At 42.6% G+C, this 24,692-nt stretch overlaps 2 long non-coding RNA genes across 2 annotated transcripts in view; one reads left to right on the forward strand and one right to left on the reverse strand.

The window, feature by feature from the left end:
• Positions 1 to 24,692, reverse strand: part of LOC136845568 (uncharacterized) — a 301,515-nt gene that overhangs the window by 250,681 nt on the left and 26,142 nt on the right. The window lies entirely within an intron of this gene.
• LOC136845567 (uncharacterized) lies at positions 423 to 23,905 on the forward strand. The gene is made up of 2 exons (XR_010855184.1): positions 423 to 510; positions 22,464 to 23,905. It is a non-coding gene; the product is annotated as an uncharacterized lncRNA (long non-coding RNA).

The raw sequence follows: 24,692 nt of genomic DNA on the forward strand, positions 1-24,692 counted from the left end.
CGTGTATTATTATTATCAAAATAGTTTAACCAGACCACTGAGCTGACCATCAGCTCTCATCCCGAAGGATTAGGATGGAATGACAAGTCTAGGCTGAAGCCTAGCACTGGGACCTAATAAGTCACTTGTCAATGATGATGAATGAAAATGAAATTAAAAGCTGTAAAAGGTATACGCTTTCATACTGGAACACACTTTTAAACTCATGCTTCCATACATACTCACTAAAAAGGTATATAAAAATTCAAAATAAATTAGGTAAAATCATAAAATTTACTTGTTTTAAAATTCATTATTCTGATTTTTTTAGATTTTTCCAATTAATTTGCAGCTTCTCAAAACATTAAAATGGGTGCTAGAGAAAAGATTCTGATGTAGAGAAACAGGCTGCAGTATACTATCTATGGCTACCAAATAAAAGTTCAACTCCTAGTCTGCTATCCAGTGTAGCTGAAACCCACTAAGGAATTCCCTCCATTTTGCTTGTTATGGCGGGCATCGTTGTATGAGGTGAGGCAAAAATCCTTTTCAATGAAGGTGATTTTCAAGATAATTGGTGCAACTGATTCCAACTTTCCAAACATGTGCTTGTTAATCAATTCAGTTAAATGCAGAACATTAGTTTTGTCAATGTGAACATCTTGGTTAATTCATTTCAGTCAAATTTTGGTGACTGGCTCACCTTGCTTTGCTGTGTAGTCATCATTACAGTATTGACATTTAGATTCATGCAATAAAGTTGTCGTGATTTTATGATTTGGCAATTAATTCGATACACCCATCAAAGTAGTAAGTGTTATAAGTTAGGCACATTCCTACACTAGGCTACCTTGGGTTAGCAACTTAGCCTAGACTCTCACAGTTGCTTCAGTGCCCTAACCGGCGTTAGGTTGTCAGTTAGGTTAGGTTATCCATCAATAACATACGTTTCAGTATTTCAGTGTGTTGCCATTTTTGGTAACAAGGGTTAGTGGCAATCCTGTCGCCAATCTGACCAGACTCCCCCACTTTGTAAGCATTGCTGTCATACTCTTAGAGCGGGAGGGAGTGGCACACGGCAGCAGCATTACCCATCTCAGCCAGAAACTTCTGGGTCTTGACAATTTGCTAGCAATCCCTCAATTATGCGGATCACCATTATCTGGAACTCGACATTATCAGACAACCCGAACCAGATCCAGGCCCCAAAGATATATAATACTGTATATATAAATTTCAACAAATTTGAAAAAACCGTCCTCCAATGGTTGGCAATGCTGCGCGGCCTCAAGAAAATGTTGGCAACACTGCCGACGCTTGAACTGACCAGGAAAGGGTTTTAGAGGATGGGGGTGGCCTCAAGAAGTTTACATGAAGTTGGGGGGGCGCTCAAGAAGTTTCCATGATGAGGGGCCTCAAGAAGTTTCCATGATGGGGGAGTCAGATGGCTTGGCACCATCACAGAGAGGGGGGGGGGGCAGTAAGGCTGGGTAGATGAAGGCTCAGATATGTTGTTTTGGAAGGCGGGTGGGGCTCGGGAGCAGTTTCTATGGCTGGGAGGGGGGATGCAGTGTACGATGGGTGAATTGGTCTAGGTAGACCTGACTTGATAGAGCTTGTTTGGTTTCATGTTTTTATGTTTATGATATAGTAATTCACATTTTGTTAAAGGATATGTACAGTACTGAGATACAGGAGAGAAAGAGAACAATAACCGGGGTATGTTTACATCGAAGCCTAAGTACAGTAACACACACAAGCACTCCTTTACTTTTTATTTATATTTTATGCTACAGTATTCATTTATATTTTTACTGCATTTCCTAACTTTTTATTCTTTCAAAACAAACAAGCAACGCAATCAAGTGCAGAGAGAGAGAGAGAGAGAAATAGCTGAGATATCAACAGTGTTAAATATTTTCTTGTGTACTGTTATGATATGTGTGATAATCACAGAGTCAACTAAACTTGTAATGAAGTACAGTACATTCAACAGACCAAGCAAAAAAAAAAAATGTCAACACGTACGTACACACTTATTCCATGGCATGGGTAAACTTGCTATAGCCTATTTGGTGCTCTCTTGCCTACTTAAGAAATTCACATTTTAAATATTTTTACTGTATTATGGATGAAATATCAACAGTGATAAAATATAAATACTTTCTAAATACTTACCTCTCCATTACATAGCTTGTACTTCCACTCCAGTGGTAGTTTGATAGACAGAAACAAAAAAAACCGCGAATGCTCTGTTTTCTAAGAATATCCGTTTTTTTTCCATCTACTTTCCCTACCCCCACCAGGAGACCGGTAGGTACAAACAATCGTTGCTGGTCAGTCTACTTCTGCCCACTTTTGAATGTGGGGAGACAGGGAAGGCAATTTATATAATGGAGAGGTATTTAAAAAATAAATCTTAAATTAAGTATTTATATTTTTGAAATGAACCTTACCTCTCCATTATATATCTGATTCCCATGTTTGAAAAAGGTGGGGGGCAAAGTGAAAATCAGCTAACCCTTTAAAGGCTACTTAGTAACAAAATATTTTGTACAAAATTAGCGTTTGTTTACCCAGTGAATTCAACCCATTAACTACTACTGCCGCCTTAGGAGGACTGTCACTCAGGTATGAGATCCTCATCGTGAAGATAGCTGAGGTCTCTTTGGACGGCAGCCCCCCTTCAGCAGAATAAGGGGTGGGGTTACTGTGTCAAAACCCTGCAGAGTCAACGATGGATAACTAACAAGTACATACCCGTACATACAAAAAGGAATACTTCTAATACTCAACACTGAGTACCCACAAACTTCCCCAAAACCACGACTAGGTTTAAAAGCAGTAGGCCAACAAAGGCTACTGATCAATTCAGGACATATCCCCTACACAAAACAGGAGTTATTAATGCTCTGCAATAATGATACTTAATCTCCGTACAATGAAGGTGAACAATAGCAAATACAAGATTAGCCTGCCACTGAGTGACTTCAATATCTTATCCAAGGATAAATTCTTTCCAAATTTAAAAGTTTTAGTCATTGCTCACATGTCAAATGGTTTACCTTCCATTAAGGATAGAAATTAGCAAGAAAGTCCTTAACCAAAGTCCTAGTGAAAAGGACATTACATTCCTACTCATCAGAAGTTCTGGTTTCCGAATCACTATACACAGAACCTTTAAATCATGTTTAATCTTTTTAGTGCAAATCCAACAATTCATAAAGTCTACACTGGTCCCCCAAGGGATCAAGTTCCTCAGGGTAGGTAAAGATACTGTTGTAGGTAAGGGCTTAGCCCAAAACCGTACTTAGCCCAATATAAGGCAAAAACAATTGCCTTGTCTTCACTAAGCCTACTTTATCTGACTAAGATTGTGTCTCTCTCACTCTTTAGCTGTGTCTAAGGTTACAGTGAAGTTTCCACAGAAACTTCTTTACAAGAAGCTTGTGCTAAATGGATTAAACAAAATAATGAACTGAAGAGCCGCATACAGATTACAAGGTAAAGTACGCAGCAGAGACCTGGGAAACTCCACCTTAACACCTTGAAAAATGTCTAGATGTCTTTGTCCTCAGACAAGCCTATAGCCAAAGCCAACATGGTCTTTTAGCCTTAAAGGCTGCTAGCAAGGAGCTTCCTCATGCCTGAGAAACAACAGAAACCTAATCTTGTTGTCTATGGAGCTATTGGTGGTGAAAAAAAACCCTTAACGGGACCATGACTTCCACCCTGGCTACTGGCATTGGCAGAATCAATTAGTCAATTCTCTATCAGCACTGATAAAGGCCTTATTGCAAGACCCCACCTTAAGCTCAATGGAACCATGGACCATACCCTGCAGTCATCTGTAGCTTATGGGATTGCAATGACACCTTTTATCACTTGGTTGCATGCGTCCACCACTGAAAGGAACTGGAAACCCAGCCTTCCCTGGTCACCTGGAGTAATCAATGCCAAGAGACAATTTACAAAGTTGCCCTAATAAATTGATGACGTCCTAAAACCTAGCATAACATAGTAAAGGCATTACAGTCCAGACGTAACCAGGTAACAGCTCGGTGTCCCTGCCCAAGCTAGAAGATCTTGCACTAGTGAAAAAAAATTGCAAAAAGAAGACTCCCCTTAGTCTCAAACAGGTCCATAAGAAGGGACCCCCACAGCCCACTGTCTACATCCAATCTTTGGATGTTGAGCTTCTTCCATTGCTATTATTTATCTCAGCGGCTGAGTATATCCACTAAAATTTTCATAATGAATAATTACCTCCAGTAAGGTAATAACTCAGGAAGATCCAACTAACAGAAAAAAGGGGAGTGCATTTAGCAATAGTAGTGTTCGATAATAAAATGATTAATACTGTCTTTAAAAATCTATTTGAGAACTAATTGATATATATATATATATATATATATATATATATATATATATATATATATATATATATATATATATATATATATATATATATATACATTTGTGTGCACACTAATTGCTCTTATATAGCATAAAAGTCAAATTCAATACCTTTAAATAAGGTCCAGTCTGCATTTAACAACCCTGAGAAGGAAATGCCCCAACCTAGGCCAGGAACAAAAAAACTAGTAGATTTAATGCAAAAGCCAGCATTCTGCAACACTTGGAATTCTCTCACCATTTCACAGGCCCTAGGGCTACCAAGAGAGGGTTTAACTGCTTCAAGAGGATTTTGCTAAAGACTTGAACAGCTTTGCAGGCAAAACTAAACCCTACAAGGTCCCCAAAAAGCTATGGTGTACCAGGCACCTTAATTACACCTGACCTAATGACCTCCTGGGGTCCAGGTTGTAAGCAATGTCTAGTAGAGCATTACCTAAAACACAGGCAGACAAAGAACTAATATCTCTAATAGCTGGAACTGACAGCATTTAGGGTAACTAGGAAACTAAGGACTTAATGAAGTTGTCTATATAGGTGCATGGTCAGGAAATACCTCCAGCCCAACTCCATAAGAAAGAAACTAACCACTGCCTCTGAAAACACTAGTTATTGAACGTCTTGCAAACCTGAGGATAGATCTTAAGTCAACACCAGACAAACCTCATTATAGCGCAATATGGTTATGGTGTTAACGTGACCATTGGAATCATGTGGAAGCTTAGAAAACTTCAGCAAGCAGAAGTTTTAGAGCAACTTTCTGAAAGAATGAGTTACAGGGAAATACTATACCACAGATGCAATAAAACCCAAAATCAATCCTCCTACAACCACCAAGGTAGTCCTGGGAAAATCCTATATGCCTTGGACCCTCTCAACCTGATAAGTATCTCTCTTCCAGAAGACTTGGAAGTAGAAGTTAACGATTGGTAACTTTCTGTTCCAAGTCACGAATATGCCTACGTTCAGATTTATTACAATTCTTATAGAAGCTGACACAGTTGAAAATTCAGAGACCATTCTGCAGGCAGAATAAGACTCCTCCTGCTTAGTTGGTTCCTTAGCACATTGTTCCTATCCAGAACAATCCAAGGAAATGCCACAATCTTCCCTCCTGCTGTCCAAAGAAAGGTCTTTCCTATCTGAGCAAAAGGAATAAACAATAATGATACCAATATTTAGTTGGAAAAAAATAATAATGTAGTCATATATACTACAAATCTTTAAAGTAATTTGTATTTTTCCTAACATACAAACCTGAAGGTCTTTACATAGGATATTGCTTGCAAATGCAAGCCAGAATGGCCATAACTTTCAAACAAGGTCGTTAGCTGCCAACGGTAAGGAGGGAAGCCCTGCCCACTCATTGATCTGCGCGCCACTTTGCCCTTTGGTCCAAGTATCAAAATAAGGGGTGGCAGAGGTGGGCCATAATGTAAAGACCTTCAGGTTTGTATGTTAGGAAAAATACAAATTACCTAAAAAATTTGTAGTTTGTTCCTAGACAAGTACTACAAACCATTGGTCTTTACATAGATGACTTACCCTTTGGTGGGTGGATTCTGGGTAAATCTCTGAAGTGACTGGTAGTTCTGCTCACCTGGGCCTCTCTTCCAGGTCTCGAAGAGCTAAGAAAGGAGTCCCGTGCCTCTGATCTGTTGAACATATGGAATATTTGTTCAACTGCCAGACTTCTGGGCCTTTTGAAAGAATGAATTTCAAAAAGAGCTTGAATAAACCCATAGCGTCGGAGACAATAAAAGGCTAATACAACCAACAGGTTTGCTTTACTGTCAGCCCCTCTCTCCCCTTGCTAGAGAGAGGGGGAGGACTTGCAACTAATAATCTACTGTACTCTAGATTATAGACAGGATACTCCATTATCTACTGTAGACTCACCTGCATGGCTTGCTGCTCCAGCATGTGACAGCTCGCCACTTGCCTCTGTGCCCAACAGGAGAGGGCAGAAAAAAGAGAAAAAGAAAGAGGCCAGTCACAAACACTCTCTCTCTCGCTACCATACATCTTAGACGAGATGCTACCTTTTAGGGAGCCGGGGGGAGCTACACAACTTGCTGAGCAGCCACCACAGGACCCAAGGAAAATGTGTCCAAGGACCTGTGGGCAACATCCCGGGGGAAGAAGGACGTGAATGCAGTTGCAGAGACAAAACTTCCCCCCCCCCCTCAATACCTTTGGAAAAAAAGTCAAGTACACCTTAGTTTAACCAGACCACTCAGCTGATTAACAGCTCTCCTAGGCTGGCCCGAAGGTTTAGACTTATTTTACGTGGCTAAGAACCAATTGGCTACCTAGCAACGGGACCTACAGCTTACTGTGGAATCCGAACCACACTGCACTGAGAAATGAATTTCTATCATTGGCCGGCCGGAGATTCGAACGCAGGCACAGCAGTGTACTACCCAAGAGCTATACCGAGCTGTCCAACAAGGAACTTTCAATACCTGTGGAACCAACAGGTTCTTCCAGAATGTGAGGGATGGACCAATATCCCTAACCTAATGAACTCTTACTCAGATCATACTCCCATCCACCTCGTCAGACGCAGAGTACGCTCACTTGAGTGTCACATGAAGCCAGATAGAAATCATGTTCTTGGACACCTCTTTCTTGATCAAGCCAGTGCAGTACTAACGAAGAGTCATCAACACTCAGGCCTGACACAGTAGCATCTCATCCCAATCACCAACAATGAAGTCCTCTAGGGCAGGGATCGAAAAGGAATCAAATCTGGCATCAGGGACCGACGGATTCTGAGTCTTCGCTACAAATTCCGGGACAACTCGAACGTTACAGAGATCCCATCCCCTCGAGTGCTCAACATCGAAGGAAAGTCCACGTAGTTCACCAACTCTTCGCCGATGCCAGAGCAAGCAAGAACACAGTCTTGAGGGTCAGGTCCCTGTCAGATGAATCTCGTAAAGCCTCATAGGGTGTACGAGTCAGGGTCCATAAAACAAGAGTCACATCCCACTCAGGGGGCCTGAGTACCCTAGGAGGGCAAGACTGTTCGAAACTTCTCAACAACATAGAGGTCTCCCATGAGGAAGAGAGATCGATGCCTTTCAAGTGAAGGACTTAGTCAAGGGCAGCCCTGTAGCCCTTAATAGCTGAGATGGAGAGAAGCTTCTCTCGACAAAGAAAGACAAGAAAGTCTGCTACCTGTTGAAGAGTAGCTCCGACTGGAGAAATACTGTCTACAACACCAACCACAGAAGACAGCCTATTTCCCCTGATACACAACTGTAGAGGATTTACGAAGGTATCCAAACATCTCTGTCACTGTGCACAGAGAAAAACCTCTAGCTCGCAAGAGATGCTGGATAGTCTCCAGGCGTGAAGTGACAGTCCTTCCACAGCCTGATGATACCTCTCTACGTGTGGCTGGCATAGTAGGTTGTGCCGAGAGGGAGTCTCTCTTGATACCTCGGGAAGTAGAGCTAGCAGGTAAGGATATACCATTTGGCGTGTAGCCACTTGGGAGCCACCAGGGTAATCCTGAGATTCGGGGTGATCATGAACCTATTGATTACCCGATGAATCAGGCCAAATGTAGGAAAGGCGTATGCCTCGAGATTGTCCCATGGGTGCTGAAAGGCATCTTCTAACTGCCCATGGGTCAGGTACAATTGAGCAGAACACCGGCAGCTTCCTGTTGTGCTAGGTAGCAAAGAGGTCAGTTGTTGGGAGGCCCCGAAGATCGAGCAATATTTCCGTGATGTCTGGGTCCCTATCACCTGACCCTGGTGACTGAAATTGTCTGCCACTACATTCCGAAACCCTCGAATGAAGGTTATATGTTGATAGCCCTGGCATGAAGGTAAAACGGAAAGGAGCTTTGAGACTCCGAACCACATTATAGGTGAATGAATTTCTATCACCAGAAATAAATTTCTAACTCTTCATCAGCCACTAACTCCGTTATTACCTACCAACTTAACAAGATAGAGGGACTGATTCAATATCAACTGAATACAAGTGGATTATGCCTAGTCTAAGCAGGGCATTAAAGTATGCCATACCCTACTTCGAGCATGTAGTTTATTAAACTGCCAAATATCGTACACAAGTTTTATAAAATTTCTTTGATTAATCTTGTTTTTGACAAATCAATAACTATTCAGCTTTGTTTGTGCTCTCTCTCTCTGCATACACACACACACACACACACACACACACACACACACACACATACATATATATATATATATATATATATATATATATATATATATATATATATATATATATATATATATATATATATATATATATATATATATATAGATATATATATATATATATATATATATATATATATATATATATATATATATATATATATATATATATATATATATATATATATATATATATATATATATACATCATATATATATGTATATATTCAAAGTCCTTATATAAATAAGGCATATATATATCTATATATATATATATATATATATATATATATCTATTACCCCATATAAAAAATGGGAAAAATATATGTTAAAATGAAAAATATATATATATATATATATATATATATATATATATATATATATATATATATATATATATATATATATATATATATATATATATATATATATATATATATATATATATATCTATATATATATATATATATAAATATATATATATATGTATATATATATATATATATATATATATATATATATCTATATATATATATATATATATATATATATATATATATATATATATATATATATATATATATATATATATATATATATATATATATATATATATATATATATATATATATATATATATATATATATATATATATATATATATATATATATATATATATATATATATATATATATATATATATATATATATATATATATATATATATATATATATATATATATATATATATATATATATATATATATATATATATATATATATATATATATATATATATATATATATATATATATATATATATATATATATATATATATATATATATATATAATGTATATACTGTATATATTCAAAGTTAAAGAAGGCTACAAAAATGGGAAAAAAAAGCATGTCCTTTAATATCCAACTCAATTATTTATGTATATATATGTAATTATATATGTATATGTAATATATATATATTATATATATATATATATATATATATATATATATATATATAATGTTACCCAAAGGGAAAACGTTTTTAGTTGATAATAAAGTTTTTAGTTGATAATAAGTTCGTCTCTCAGGGCTAGAACCACGCAAGACAAGAACTCAGGACTACAGTGATGCGATTTTAACCCCATGGCCAACAAGTGAGGTATAAGTAGATACTGACTCCCACCTACAAATCCTCGTCGAACTCAGGTATTTGTATTTAGAATTGATATCAACCCACCTCTGCCATACTAACCCTGTAGTGCCTTAGTCGCACGCAGCCATACAAGGAGTGAATTTTTATCAAATCACCGTGATTCTTATACAAGCATTATGCTACAAACGTCCTTTAATATCCAATTCGCTCAGCCTCGGAAATAATATTTTTTCATATGTTACCCGAAGAGGAATTTTTTAGTTGATAATAAGTTCGTTGTCTCCTTTGTAGCTAAATGCCTATATAAGAATCACAGTGATGTGATAAAAATTCATTCATAATATGGCTGCGCGTGACAAACGCACTACATGGTTCGCATGGCAGAGGTGGGTTGATAGCCATTCTAAATACAAATACCCGAGTTCGACGGGGATTTGTAGGTGGGAGTCGGTATCTACTTATTCCTCACTTGTTGGCCATGTGGTTAAAATTGCGGGTGGAACTGCTAAACTGTAATGATTCAGTTCGCAATTATCAGAAGGGTACTTATGCAATCGACTTTGTTGACTGGGTTGATGAAGATAATTCAGTGGCTATTGTCGGGGATTTTTGTAGTTTTTCAGAAGCAGATTTACACGCTAGAAGGCAAGTTTTTAGGGATCAGTTAGCCAATGCTGATTATAAAGAATATGCTGGGGGTGTAGATGTTCTAGCCGACTTTGCAGACATAGTCGCACTGAAAGAGGACAAGTTAGGATTAACAAATGTGTTAGAACACAAGGTTCAGTTGGAGGACGAAACTAAGCCTATTTTTGCTCCTTCATATAGGATTCCTTTTAAGATTAGGGAACAGGTAGAGCAAGAGGTTAATATGTGGGAGGAAGAAGGCATCGTTAGGCCCAGTTCGTCGCCTTTTAATTTCCCGTTGTTAGCAGTCCCTAAGAAGGATGGTTCAGTCCGAGTTTATGCAGACTTTAGGAAGTTGAACGAGAAAACCATTCCTGATCAATACCCTGTGGTGAGTTTGCCAGATTTATTTACAGAGATTGGGGGGAAAAATATTTATTCGTGAGAGTGGATTCCCATTCTCTTTACTTGTGGAGACTGGCTGTTTTTTTGTTGTTGTTTTGCCTTGAAGAAGTGAACTTGGCCGACTTTGGCCAATCAGCTGTGCACTCAACCAGCATTTTTTTTCCCCATGGGACTTTGGATTTATTTGTGGGGTCAGTAAATTTTGAATTTAATTTTGGGCTTACTTAATTTTGAATTTAATTAACGGTTTAATCAATGTTGGATTTAATGGTGGGTTTAATTAACTTTGGATTTAATGGTGGGTTTGATTAGTACCTTCTTTTGAGTTTTGGGAATTAATTGTTACAGTAAAGGGAATTAACATTCTAGGCTTCATGTTGTATGGGAATTCTATCAGGGGAAATTTATTTTCTTGTGTTTTTCTGTAAAGGGTGTACTTTTGCAGGACTTGGGAATTTTTCTGCATTTGTGATCAGCCAAGAATAAGTTAACGGATTTATTTATGAAGAAAAAAGCTGCGAAAATGAGGAGAGGAAATAGTGATCAGAGATTCCTTAGATCAGCCTATGGCTGTGTAGGACACGGAGATCCAGTCCACGGTTCGAAGGGCTTTGTTGAAAGTTGGAATAGCCAAAGATCAGTGGTTGGCTTGAGTTCTAGGATCCCCTTGGTACGTTGCTTTAATTGTAATATGCAGGGACACATTAAGAGATTTTGCAGTGTTAAGTATTGGTGGCAGTTGTAACAGTTATGGTCATCCTTGGCGGTCCTGCCCATCTCGGAGACAGTATAATGATAAGCCTGCATTTCAGAACTTTGGTAGCTCAACTAAGAAAGTTCATCACATGGATTTTTTGAGGGGATCTTGTGATCAGCAGACATTGTCTAAAGACTGACCTGTATTAAAGGGAAACTGGATGGGTATTTCTTGGGATATAGGACTTCTGGGAGAACCCTCAGGGCTAAAGCCAGTCATAATTGGGTATGTACATGGTATAAATTTAAGGGTCTTTATAGATACAGGCGCCTCCATTAATCTGATGAATTGTGTGTTGTTCATATCGATGTTTTCCGATCGTTCTTTGAGACCCGTTAAGGATGCTGTATGTGATGTTCAAGCAAACAGGTTACAGATTTTGGGAAACATAGATGTAGATTTATCTCTCGGGGGTAGATCTTTCATAGAAACATTTTTGGTTACACAAGAGGGTATTTTGGGGGATACTTTGTTACTGGGTCATCCAGCATGTTGGAGACAAAAGATATCGGTTCATACAGGGGTTTGCGGTATAACTGTGGGAGTACCTGGGGTGTTCATGCCGTATGAAGGGACAGATGTGGGTGTAGTAGATGACGATGGATAGGGTGTACATGAGGATTCGGGGGTAAATGAGGAACATGTGTCGGGGAATGAGAGATGTTATAAGGGGGTTTTGACGGATGATGTGGTGCTTGGTCCTGGTATGGTTGCGATGGTGAAAGTTCAAGTGAAAGGAGTGAATAAATCCAGACAGATGTGTGTGGATGAAGGTACCAAGAAGCTGAAGGGGGTAGTGTGTACAGCTTCTATAAATAGGGTAATGAGTTCAGGGTATATGTGGGTGGAATTGCTAAACTGTAATGATTCAGTTTGCAATTATCAGAGGGGTACTTATGCAACTGACTTTGTTGACTGGGTTGATGAAGATAATTCAGTAGCTATTGTCAGGGATTTTTGTTGCTTTTCAGAAGCAGATTTACACACTAGAAGGCAAGTTTTTAGGGATCAGTTAGCCAATGCTGATTATAAAGAATATGCTGGGGGTGCAGATGTTCTAGACGAGTTTGCAGACATAGTCGCACTAAAAGGGGACAAGTTAGGATTAACAAATGTGTTAGAACACAAGGTTCAGTTGGAGGGCGAAACAGCCTATTTTTTTTCCTTCATATAGGATTCCTTTTAAGATTAGGGAACAGGTAGAGCAAGAGGTTAATAAGTGGGAGGAAGAAGGCATCATTAGGTCCAGTTCGTCGCCTTTTAATTTCCCATTGTTAGCAGTGCCTAAGAAGGATGGTTCAGTCCGAGTTTGTGTAGACTTTAGGAAGTTGAACAAGAGAACCATTCCTGATCACTACCCTGTGACGTGTTTGCCAGATTTATTTATAGAGATTGGGGGGAAAAATCGCATTTTTTAAAAGTAAAATGCATTTTTCCTAACATACAAACCTGAGGTCCTTTACTTATATGGGAAATACTTTCGGCGAAGCTGAACTGGCTGCTAAAGACTTGCAAGGCATGTGTTGGTATTACTACCAGCCGGGAAGTTGGTTGGTAACAGTGGGAAACCCACGGTACCAACTGCCCGGCTTTGTGCATTCACTTTACTTTCTGGTCTAGGGCAGACTGTGGGGAGGCTGAGGTGGTTAACCTGAGTAAAGGACCTTGAGTTTGTATGTTAGGGAAAATGCATTTTACTTTTAAAAAATGCAATTTGTTCCTACACAAATACAAACCCTCGCTCCTTTACTTATATGGCGACTCAAGATTTGGTGAGAGGAATCTGAGTGGAGGTCTCTGAATGACTGGAAGTTCAACCACACCTTGTGTTCTCCTGGTGTAAGAGCCAGGAGGACATGGCCACCAGACCGTGATCACCGTTATGAGAACTGTAATGTCACGGACCAGTCTACTAGACCGCCTTTGCTTGACGAGGTTACAGTAGGTAAGCGAGCACACAGCGGGGTGAAAGCTAGAGAGAACCTTTCCCAGCCACATGAGAGGTGATTGGAAAATGTTGGAGACTAAGGAACAAAATGAAGAATGGGTTTGGTAGTTAGCCCACAACCCCTTCCCCGCCTTGCAGGGGAAAAGAGGGGACATTACATCTAATGTGTACCTGAAAGGTAACATCGATTAGAATACTCGAGGAATGAAACTCACCTGCATCTGACGTCTGGTTGAGCTTGTATAGCCTAAACTCTCTGCCCGAGGGTAAAAAGTTGGATGACAGGAGGGAAGAGAGAGCCAGTCACTACCTTTCATGCCCAATCATGCACGTACAACAGACGAGACACAACTACAGAAGACGGCCCACTTACCCTGGTAAACCACCGCTGAAGACTTCCTGAGGTATCCTGCCATCTCTGTCGCTACTCGGCAAGAAAAGTCTCGCGCTCACAAGAGATGGTGGATAACCTCCAGGCAAGAAGAGACAGGGAGGCCACGGCCTGGTGGTAACGTTCTACGTGGGGCTGAAGAAGGTTGTGACTGAGGGGAAGCTCTCTCAGAACATCGGAGAGCAGAGCCAGCAGGTCTGGATACCAAGTGGCCTCTGGAAGCTTGGGGGCCACCATAATCATTCGAAGGTTCGTCGACACCAGAACTCAACTGAGAACTGGGCGAAGGAGACAGAATGGAGGAAAAGCATACACTTCAAAGGTTGTCCCACGAGTGCTGGAAGGCATCTTCTGCAGCTGCCCACCGGTCCAGTACAACGGAGAAGGTAGGACGCTTCCTGTTGTACCAGGTGGCGAACAGGTCCACTACTGGACACCCCCACAGGTTGAAGAGCCTGTCTGCTACACTCTGATGAAGGGACCACTCGGACCCCACTACCTGATCCCGATGGCTGGGCATGTCCGCCAGGACATTCCTCTTGCCTGGAATGTACCTGGCCAACAGCTCCACAGAGTGGGCTACTGCCCATTGATGCACCTGCAGCGTCAACTCGTGGAGAGCATGGGAGACAAGACCCCCTTGCTTGTTGACGTATGCCACTACGGTTGTGTTGTCGCTTATCAATGCCACCAAGTGTCCCATCAAACGGTCCTGGAAGCGCTGAAGACCTAAGAACGCTGCTTTCATCTCCAGGACGTTGATGTGAAGGCACTGGTCGTGCTGGTCCCACACACCGTAAGTCAGCAACTCCTCCAGGTGTGCACCCAGCCCTCCCTCGATGCATCTGAAAAGAGAAGCATGTCCAGAGGGCGAGAGGACAGAGGCGTCCCTATGCAGAGGTTCCTGTCGTCCATCCACCAGGCGAGATCGTCTCTCACCTCCTAAGAGATGGGGACAAGAATCGACTGGGGCTCCCGAGACTGATCCCAGAAGTCCCTCAGTCTCCACTGGAGAGACCAGTGGAGTCGACCATGTGGAACAAGCTTCTCCAAGGACGACAGGTGGCCGATTACGACTTGCCACTGTTGAGCTGGCTGGTCCTCTTTCGCCAGGAACCACCTTGCCACCTTCCTGAACGTGCCGATCCGAGCCTGAGAAGGAAAGACACTGCTTGCTGCCATGTCGATCAGCATGCCCAGATACTGAGTCCTCTGTTTGGGGGTGAGATCTGACTTCCAGAAGTTGATCACTATGGCTATGGCACAACGCGAGGAGGCAATCTCTGTTTTGCAGCAACTGCAAGCAGGAGCTTGCCAGGATCAACCAACTGTCGAGATACCTCAGCAGATGTATCCCATGCGAATGGGCCCAAACTGAAATGAGGGTGAACACTTTTGTGAACACCTGCGGAGCGGTCGACAGTCCGAAACAGGGAACCTTGAGTTGATAGACCACTCTGTTGAGGACAAAGTGAAGGTACTGACGAGACGATGGATGGACTGGCACTTGGAAGTACGCGTCCATCAAACTGACCATCAGCATGAAGTCCCCCTCCCTGATGGCCGACAGTACTGTTCGCATCGTCTCCATCTTGAACTGTGTCTGGCGAATGAAATGATTCAGGGGAGAGAGGTCGATCACTGGCCTCCATCCGCCGGAAGCTTTCTCCATGAGAAAGATCCTGCTGTAGAAGCCCGGGGACCGATCCTCAACGACTTTGATGGCTCCCTTGCTCAACATAGTTTCGACCTCCTGAAGAAGGGCCTGTTTCTTCTAGGGGTCTTGGAGATAAGATAGGAACGGGACTGGAGTGTCAGTGAGGGGATGCGGCAACTCGAAGGGTAGAGAATATCCCTCCCGGAGGACATCCACCACCCAGTTCTCCACTCCGTATCGCTGCCACGTTGCCCAATGGCTCGACAGGCAACCCCCCACCGACGGCAGCATCTGAGAGGGCTCACTGTCCCTAGTGAGCCCCTCCCCTCTTCTTCTTTGCCTTACCTTTCCCCTTGGGGGGGGAACAGGTTGGGGAAAGGGCCCTTGCGTTTCCTTCCCCGGAGGCGAAGAAGCAGAGGCCTGGACTTTACCCCGAGCACCCGTCGAAGCACCAGACTTCTTCGGTTCTGGGGTGCTAGCCTGGTTCACAGACTGGGCCGCAGGACGAGAAGGCTGCACAACACCTTTTGTTGCTGCCTGAAGGACAAGACAGTCGCGTTCGTCGGCCTTCCTCTTGTCCATTGCAGCATCCACCTCTCCCTTGGGGAAGAGGGAGGTGGAGTCCAGAATGAGTCCATTGCGCAGAGAAACTGCAGCTTCAGCACCCACTGATCTGTAGATCCGGGATAACACCGCATCCCTTCTCTTCAGTACCAGGTTTTCCCAGAGGTTTGCTGTCTGGTGGGTTATAAAGGAAACAGCCTTACCCCCAGACTGGCAAAGACTCCTGAAGGTTGGGTGTTCGCTCTGAGCACCAGAAAAAGACGCAATTCTCAACAACATGAAGGCCCAGTTGTCAAACCAGGAGATCGCTTGGAGGGCAGACAGAGCCGTACCCTCCAAAGCATTCAGCTCAGCTTGCATAAGAAGCACCTGCTCCCCCATTAGCTGAGCTGAAGTGGCACCAGGAGCTAGACGAGTTAGTCCCAGTTCCACAACCTTCTGCTACAGTGCTCCTTCCGATGGCACGTAGTATCTCTTCTGCCTCGAGATGGGAGGTAACAGCTTGGTGGAACAAGTTGAGCGAAGTGAAGACGATGGTCCAGAGACCAAGTTGTTCACCTGCTTGAGGACGCTGTCCACCAAGGAGACCACGGTAGACCAAGGGAGGGTTTGGGCTCCCTCTTGGAAGCATAGAACTCTTCCAACCTGGACAACCGTTCTTCCAAAGTTGGAAGTGGTTCCTCCAGACCGTTGTGCTGATGGATCAGCGCAACGACCTTGACAAAAGCCCTCTGCATTTCCGGAGTGTCCGGATCTCTCGGAAGAGGACCTTCCAAGAGGCGGTCATCCGGAAAGGCCCCACCTGCAGGAGAGCCCGAGACAGACCCTGTCTCTCTGCCTCGTACAACAGAAGCGTACAACCTCTTGCTCACATGGAGCGAGGGAGGGCTGGATGCGCCTGATGTTGACTGCACAAGGGCCTCAGCCCCAGGAATCCTACCAACCCCGTTTCCTCCTGGAGAATCCCAAGGAAGTTGACGGTGGGGGAGAGGCAGAGCGAACACTATCGTCTTGTCCGCTGGTATAACCAGTGGAGGCAACGGACCCCTCACGATCTCCAACCCGTGGTGGAAGATCGTGAGAGGGCCTAGACGGACTTGCTCATCTAGGCGAGCAACCGCCATGACAATCAGGGGATGGTCTCCTCACAGCCGATGCACACTCCGACGTTGGACGGCCTTCCACACTGCCGATTGGAGGCCGCTGTCCCTACCGTCCAGGCGTGTTCTAGCTTTCTTCAGCGTTGAAGCGAACGAAGAAGGCTGTGGGGACCCCTTCGTGGTTCCTCCATACGCCTTTGGAGTCGAGACACCCTTGGTCACCTTCCCTGCCGATCCTTTGTCCAATCTGGGCAAGGACGACGGGTTGGGTGGAGGAGAAGCCCGAAGGCTCTTCCCCTTCTCCCATTCCGTGATCGAGCTCGCTACAGAAGTCGAGACTGTGCGGTCTCCCGTAGGAGACCGTGCCTTCGGTGACGCTCGCTTAGGAGGCACCGAAACGGAACCAGTCCAGGAGGACGAAGCCCCCGAACCGTCTGAGGAGGATACTGAGGTACCCTTCTCAGCAAGAGACCCAGCAGTCTTTCCCCGAGGAGAGGACTGCGCCTCCTTAGAAGAGCGAGTCTTCTTGGGGGAGGAGGGACCACCCTCCCCTTCCCAGCCCAATTTGACTTAGAAGAGGGAGGGGAAGAGGTAGACGAAGATGAAGACGAAGATGACAACGACAACGACAATGACGAAGAGGAAGATGAAGATGGGGATGGCTGACAAGCTCGCTTCTTCTTCTTCTTCTTCTTCTTCTTTTCAAGCAATGACAAGACCACATCCCCCAGTTTACCGAAGACAGACCAGGGGTCGACGGGAACTGGGGCAGGGACAGCAGCAGGGGCAATAGTCCGAGGGGATTCATGCTGTGGGTGTACACTAGCAGGAACAATTGGAGACACAGGAAATGCTGTGGGGTCCGGAGCAGGCACGGGTAACAGTGGAAGAGCGTAGCCGGGAGGTGGCGGAGTAACCGAGCAGACCAGACCAGCAAGCGTTAACATTGAGATGGCAGGAACCGCATCATAGGCATGATGAGTTCCCACGAGGTCACCACGCTCCTCAGCAGCACAGCGGTGATGGTGGTGGTCGTGAGAGCATCAACCGTTTGGGTAGTGGGGGGAGGGAGCAGTACTCCCACCGGCGCAGCAGAGTTGATATGCTCGAGGAGCAATGGAAGATCAGGGTTGCCAACCATCCCGAATGACTCCCACGCTTGACTCAAACCCCGCACAGAAACCAACCCTGTGGAAGACAAAGGCAGGTAGGGGGGGCCCCCTAACTCAGGGATCAGGGACTCTGGGTGAGGGGACTGAGAGGAGTGTAGGCCAGGTCCACCGATCTCGCCTCCTTCTTGACCGCGGATGCAGACACGGAACAGGGAGATAGATTCAGTGCTGGTAAGGGGCAGTAAGGGAAGGCCTTCGAGACTCAGATACAACTGAGAAGGATTAACAACTATCGGAGTTGAAGGAGCCGAAGACAGCCCCTCCGATGCCTTAGTCTCCTTACGTTTGTATCTGGGCCTCCGAGAGTACCTATCCCACTGCTCAGGGGACCAAAGCCTACACTCATCGCAGGGATCATCAACAGTACAATCAGGGGGATCCTCGCTCCCTTTCCTACCTTTTAAGCAAAGGGAGTGGGGTTCAGAATCAGCACTACAGCGGAAGGCACCACATTTCTTGTCCTTACCAGGACAAATCCAGCGCACAGGCCTATCCAAATTATGGGTTTGTAACAGATCATCCACAATTACAAACGGCGCACAGTTATACGGGGTAACAAGCCAAAATGAAAAACAAGAACAAACACACCGTGAAAAGGTTGAAGCTTTAGCATCCAGGAAGGTCCGAGCAGAGAGTAGGGAAACATGTCCGCATCAGATGAGGCTGGAAAGTAAAGTGAATGTGCGAAGCCGGGTGGTTGGTACCGTGGGTTTCCCACTGTTACCAACCAACTTCCCGGCTGGTAGTAATACCAACGCATGCCTTGTAAGTCTTTAGCGGCCAGTTCAGCTTCGCCAAAAGTATTCCCCATATAAGTAAAGGACCAAGGGTTTGTATTTGTGTGGGAACAAATATCTATTCCTCAATCGATCTGATGCAAGGGTATTTGCAAGTACCACTTAGCGAGGAGAGTTGAGAGTACACGGCCTTCTCTTTGCCGAAGGGGCATCATGAAATCACACAAATGCTGTTTGGTTTAGCAGGCAGTCCGATGACATTTACTAAGCTAAAAAATACAGTTTTGCATGGCTTGTTAGGGAAAAAGTTTTTATATACATGGATGACATCCTAGTTGCCACTGATTCAGTAGAGGAACATTTAGAAGTTCTTAGGGAAGTTTTTAGGAGGCTTAGATTGGCAGGTTTGAAGATAAAGTTAGCTAAGTGTAATTTTCTCAAGAGGCAGATAGTATATTTAGGTCATGTCATTTCTAAAGAGGGGTTAGAGTGAATGGTGATAAAGTTAGGCAATTGTAGATTTTGCTACCCCCATTTTCAGTCTTTTTAATGGCTGGATTTTTCCGTAAAAAGGGTTTTTCTGTTCAGGCATCTCCCTTTTCCCTTGACAGATGCTCTGAGGGATGATGCAGTTTGTATGGGGAAAACAGTTTTTATATGCCTTGGTAACCCCCAGTGGATGACATCCTTTCACGTTGGTAACAGACGCTGCTACTTTGATGGAAGACTCATCCAATTGCATTTTATAGTAGAAAATTTAAGAACAACAAAAGGCCTTTGCTGTAGTGTCTAGTTTAGTACACTTTAAAATGTTGTTGTTGGGCAATTCAGTAGAGGTTCTGACGGATCATAAGCCATTGCTGGATCTTTTTAACAAGCTAGATCTTTCCCTGAAAAGAGCGTGGTGGTATTTGACAATCAGGGATTTTGATGCTAAGCTTAAGTGTATAGAGGGTAGACAGAATGTTGTAGCAGACGCCCTTAGTAGAAGTTTTGCTGATGAAGAAGGTACTCATGCGTGTTATGTATCCGGAGATAGCATAGATTGGGATATTAGTTTAGTAGAAGCTAAGCAAGATGAAGATGAGATACTGAGAGATGCAAAAGCGTTTCTTAGAGGGGGATTAGTTAGGAAGGGTTATAAGCTGCCTTTTGCAGGACTTGACTTAGAGGGTAATTTGTTAGTTAGGAAGATAGACACAGACTAAGGAATAGTGAGGATGAGGGTGATACGGTGCAAATAGTTGCTCCTAGGAGTTTAGTACCTACGGTGTTAGAAACTGTTCATGGTAGGTCTGGCAGTCCTCATTGGGGATTGAGATGTATCAAAATGCACGGGGACAATTCTTTTGGAATAATATGCTTAATTCGGTAGAAGACTTTGTGAGAATTGTTGTTCAGTTTGTAATGCATGTAAGCCGTCAAGGGTCGTTCTTGTAAATTGGGATCATTCCCAATTCCTACCAGACCCACAGGAAGAGTCCATATGGACCTGTTGAGCAATTTCTGTGGATCTAATTAAGGCCACAGGCACCTGTTGGTGACTGTTGACGAATTAACTATGTTCGTAGAGATTTTTCTGTTAAAGTATAAAACAGCGGAAGAGGTGGCAATTGCATTCTTTAATGGGTATATTTGCCGGTATGGGGTTCCAGAGGTTCTCATTACAAATAACGGTCAGGAGTTCATGAATAGAACAGAATGTCTTGCGGATGTAATGGGCATTCGGAAAGTCACTATTATTCCCTATAGACCAGAAGCAAATGGTCTGTGTGAACAAGCAAATAGGAAGGTCATTGAAGATCTTCGGATGACCATGGGGGGAAATGATCCAAATTGGGATTGCTATATTCCACAGGTGCAACATAGTCTTAACACTATGTTAAGCGATACCATTGGAATGTCTCCCAATGAGGCGCTGTTTGGTTATCCAGCGCAGGTGTGTTCGATTTGTTGCCTATTCCATCGGGTGATGATACAGTTAAATCCCTGGTTTCCACCGTGAAAGAGAGATATGCGCATCTTGCTGAGAATCTTGAAATGAAAACACAAGACATGGTAGACAGGGGCAATGCAAAGCCAGACAGAGTTAAAATGGCTGTTGGAGATAGGGTTTATGTGAAGATAAATGTCAGGAATCAGTTGAACTATAAACTAGGTCCTAAATTTGAAGGTCCTTTCCATGTTGTGGAAGTAAAGAAGGGGAATAGATTTGTTGCTCTAGATGAAAACATGGGTGTCTCTCGGTTGACACGTATATCTAAAATTAAAAAGATGGGTTAATGGGAATTGTATGGATTAATTCATGGGTTGTACTGTGGTTATGATCATTTCTTTCTTTTTTTTCCTTTTTTGTTTTTTTTAATGGGTTTTAAATGGGCGTAACTTGTAGTAGTTTTTTTTTAACTGGGGAGGACGTTAGTCCATAGAGTTATACAAATCTTTAATTGTCCGAGTTCAGTTTTTGCTCTTATGTGTTGCAATACTTAGTTAAAATTAAGTACAAAATGCCATAGAGTTTCATAGATACTGTATATGAATTTCTTTTTTATTTACTTTTTTTTTTTTATTGATCGCATTGGCGGTTAGGGACTTCATTGTTCGCATCTGGCATTAGTACTTTGTTGCTTTGGGTAATGGTTCGCATTCACATGACTTTGTAAGTTGTGACATGGGTTAATTTCATAGTGAGGTTAGGCCCGTGTGTTATTATGTAAGAATATGATGATGTATGGTTGTCGTCTGATGCAATATCTTTGAATATAGAGTTACATAATAAGGTTTTGTTACTTAGGATTTGGGGGGGGGGGTAACCAGTATACCGGATGGAATCTGTCTGATCTGTTACAGGTTTGGGTAAAACAGTTAGGGTTTAGGATAGGATTAGGAAGACTTTAATATGGCTTCCAAATTTGGGTATTTGGATTTGTCAGTTCTCTTTTAGAATTAAGAGGGCTGTGCCATTGGTAATTGTAGTTGTTATGATCAAAGGAGCGAGCCAGTATGTCAATTGCTATTCTGCTGGGGATTAAGCAGGCACTGAGCAGTATTTGCTAACCAAGGTAAAACTTTGATGACTTTACGAGATATGTTACCTCTCAGATGTTTAGGATTGCCTTTAATGAATTCAGCATATTGGTAGGTTTCTCGGGTAATTTCTACTGGGAAGAATTTGTATGGATAGTATCTTAGAGTTAGTGTACCTGATAGAGGGTTGATTGTGGAAATTCCAGTTAGCAACTTGGAATTGTTTCACATTTTATATGGCATACTGAGTACAGCAGGCTAGTTATCTTTTGAGTTGACTGTTGATATGACCAACTTACATTATACACCACTTTCTCGCAGCAGAGCTGTACGGAATGTCTTCTATGAGCCTCAACTTATACAAGTTAGAGATGGGAGCCATCTATGGTACGCCTGCAGGTTTCTACGCCCGTGTTTTCATGAAAGGATCCAGGGTTTTGGAGAGATGTCGGGCAGGACGCCTACAAATCGCCATCGTTGCTGGGAGACATTGGTTTTAGCGCAAAGGATTCATGAACGCTGCATTCAACATGGGCTTGTGCAGTCCCAAGCATTCAACATAGTTGGATCTCCAGGAATTCAGGACATGAAGGAAACCATGGGCTTGCATAGTTGCAGGCCATTCAGCATAGTTGGATCACCAGGAATTCAAGATGTGAAGAGAACCAGGAATTCAAGATGTGAAGAGAAGCATGGGCTTGTACAATTGCAAGCCATCCAGAAGATTTAGTCCATCAAGAATGCAAGATTTCAAATGTTGTGTTCCATAAATGAACTGTTACTGGAATAACATCTGTGTTATGAGACATATAATTTTCGTATCTAGTGCAGACAGTTTGCTATGATTTTGGAGTTGGCCCTTACTGAACTTTTGATTGGACAGGTAGCATATCTGGGCGAGGATGTCCAGAAGTAGGTGGTCCGAGCTCCTATTAAGTCTTTAGACAGAGAAGAACTATGTGATGACCTGTCAGTGGCACTTTGCTGCAGGTGGATTTGTGCTGACATTGGAATTTACTTAGTCAGCTGCAGAGAACTATTTGATCATGGTCCAGGCACATGGAAACAGCATGATAGAATGTTGAACTGATGCGCTGGAAGTGCCCAGGTTCCAGTGGGGTATGTGTGTGTGTGTGTGCTATCTCCCATGAAATATTTATGAGGAACAGTGACTCTCACGGGGGAGATGGCCTCGATCTTGGGTGGCTTGTGCGTGTTTAACCTGGTGTAGTGTTTAAAGAAACCACCAGAATGAAGATACATTATTTACGGCCATAGAACATAAGCAAGAGCATCCCGTGACATTTATATATTTTCAAGACTTTAGAAGGAAAACCCCCGGTTGGGAAGCAGTGAAACTATTCGATGTCTAGATAGTGAATTTGCCCATTTGCGCATTTTTTTATTTCTGTCTTGAATATGTACATTCATTCCAGGTTTTTAATATAATGAAATGCTTCTTTCAACAGGAATCGAACATCGTCCTGGGAGAACGAATATTTGGAAGTGGTGTATTATACTCTTACACACTATATGACTGCTTATTTTGGTCTTGTATAAATATGACCTTATCACTTTGTTTTATGACCAGGGTGTTATTCACTAGTATTGCTTGGCACACAATCATTATTCTACTTGCTTGTGAAACAGCATTTCCTCTAATTATGTTTTCCATTGATAGGGGATGTGAATCACATCATTTTGTGAGCATAGCTTTTGCTGAATCACTTTCGTTAAATTTGTCGATAAAGTCTAGTTTTGTATATCAGTGTCTCATTTCAGTAGGCCTTTGTGTAAAGATAGGTTTACTGAGAGTCCTAAGAGGAAGGAGAAGGGATCCGCTGACCCAAGGAAAGAGCTACAGCTACCAGAGACATCTCAAGAAAAGTGAGATGCTTGATTTTGTTCTTAAAACAGATACATTAAGATAAGACGTCCCTTCGGACCCAGGTCATTGAAATATATATATATAAATGTATGTATATATACATACATACATATATATATATATATATATATATATATATATATATATATATATATATATATATATATATATATATATAGTCTTAGAAGAGGACACTGCACTTCCTGCACCATTCTCTGAAAACTGTCCACTTAACCTGATATACTCTTTCAGAGGACTGTCGCCTGCATTTGGCAATAGCTTGCGAAGCCGATCTGGAAAACCCTTTCTTTCTAAGATGTTTCCTGACAGTCTGTATCCTGTCAGGGCCAGAGTAGACAATCGCTGATGAAAACGCCAGAAGTTGGGCTGTTTTAGCAGGTGAGGTTTTTGAGGCAGTAGCCTCGGAAAGTCTGCGAGGAGGTCGAGAAGATCCAGGAACCATTCCTTTGTTGGCCAAAAGGGGGCCACTAGGATCATTGACAGATTTTGGTGAGTTTGGAATTTGTTGATCACCTGTCTTACCATGCTGAAGGGGGAAATGCATAAAGGTGACTGTTTGACCAGTCCTGAAGCATGGCATCAGTTGCCCATGCTAAAAGGATCTGGAACTGGCAAGCAAAACAGAGGGAGACGATGGTTTC

The sequence above is a fragment of the Macrobrachium rosenbergii genome, chromosome 14 (genome assembly GCF_040412425.1).
Source record: "Macrobrachium rosenbergii isolate ZJJX-2024 chromosome 14, ASM4041242v1, whole genome shotgun sequence".
Lineage (NCBI taxonomy): Eukaryota > Metazoa > Arthropoda > Malacostraca > Decapoda > Palaemonidae > Macrobrachium > Macrobrachium rosenbergii.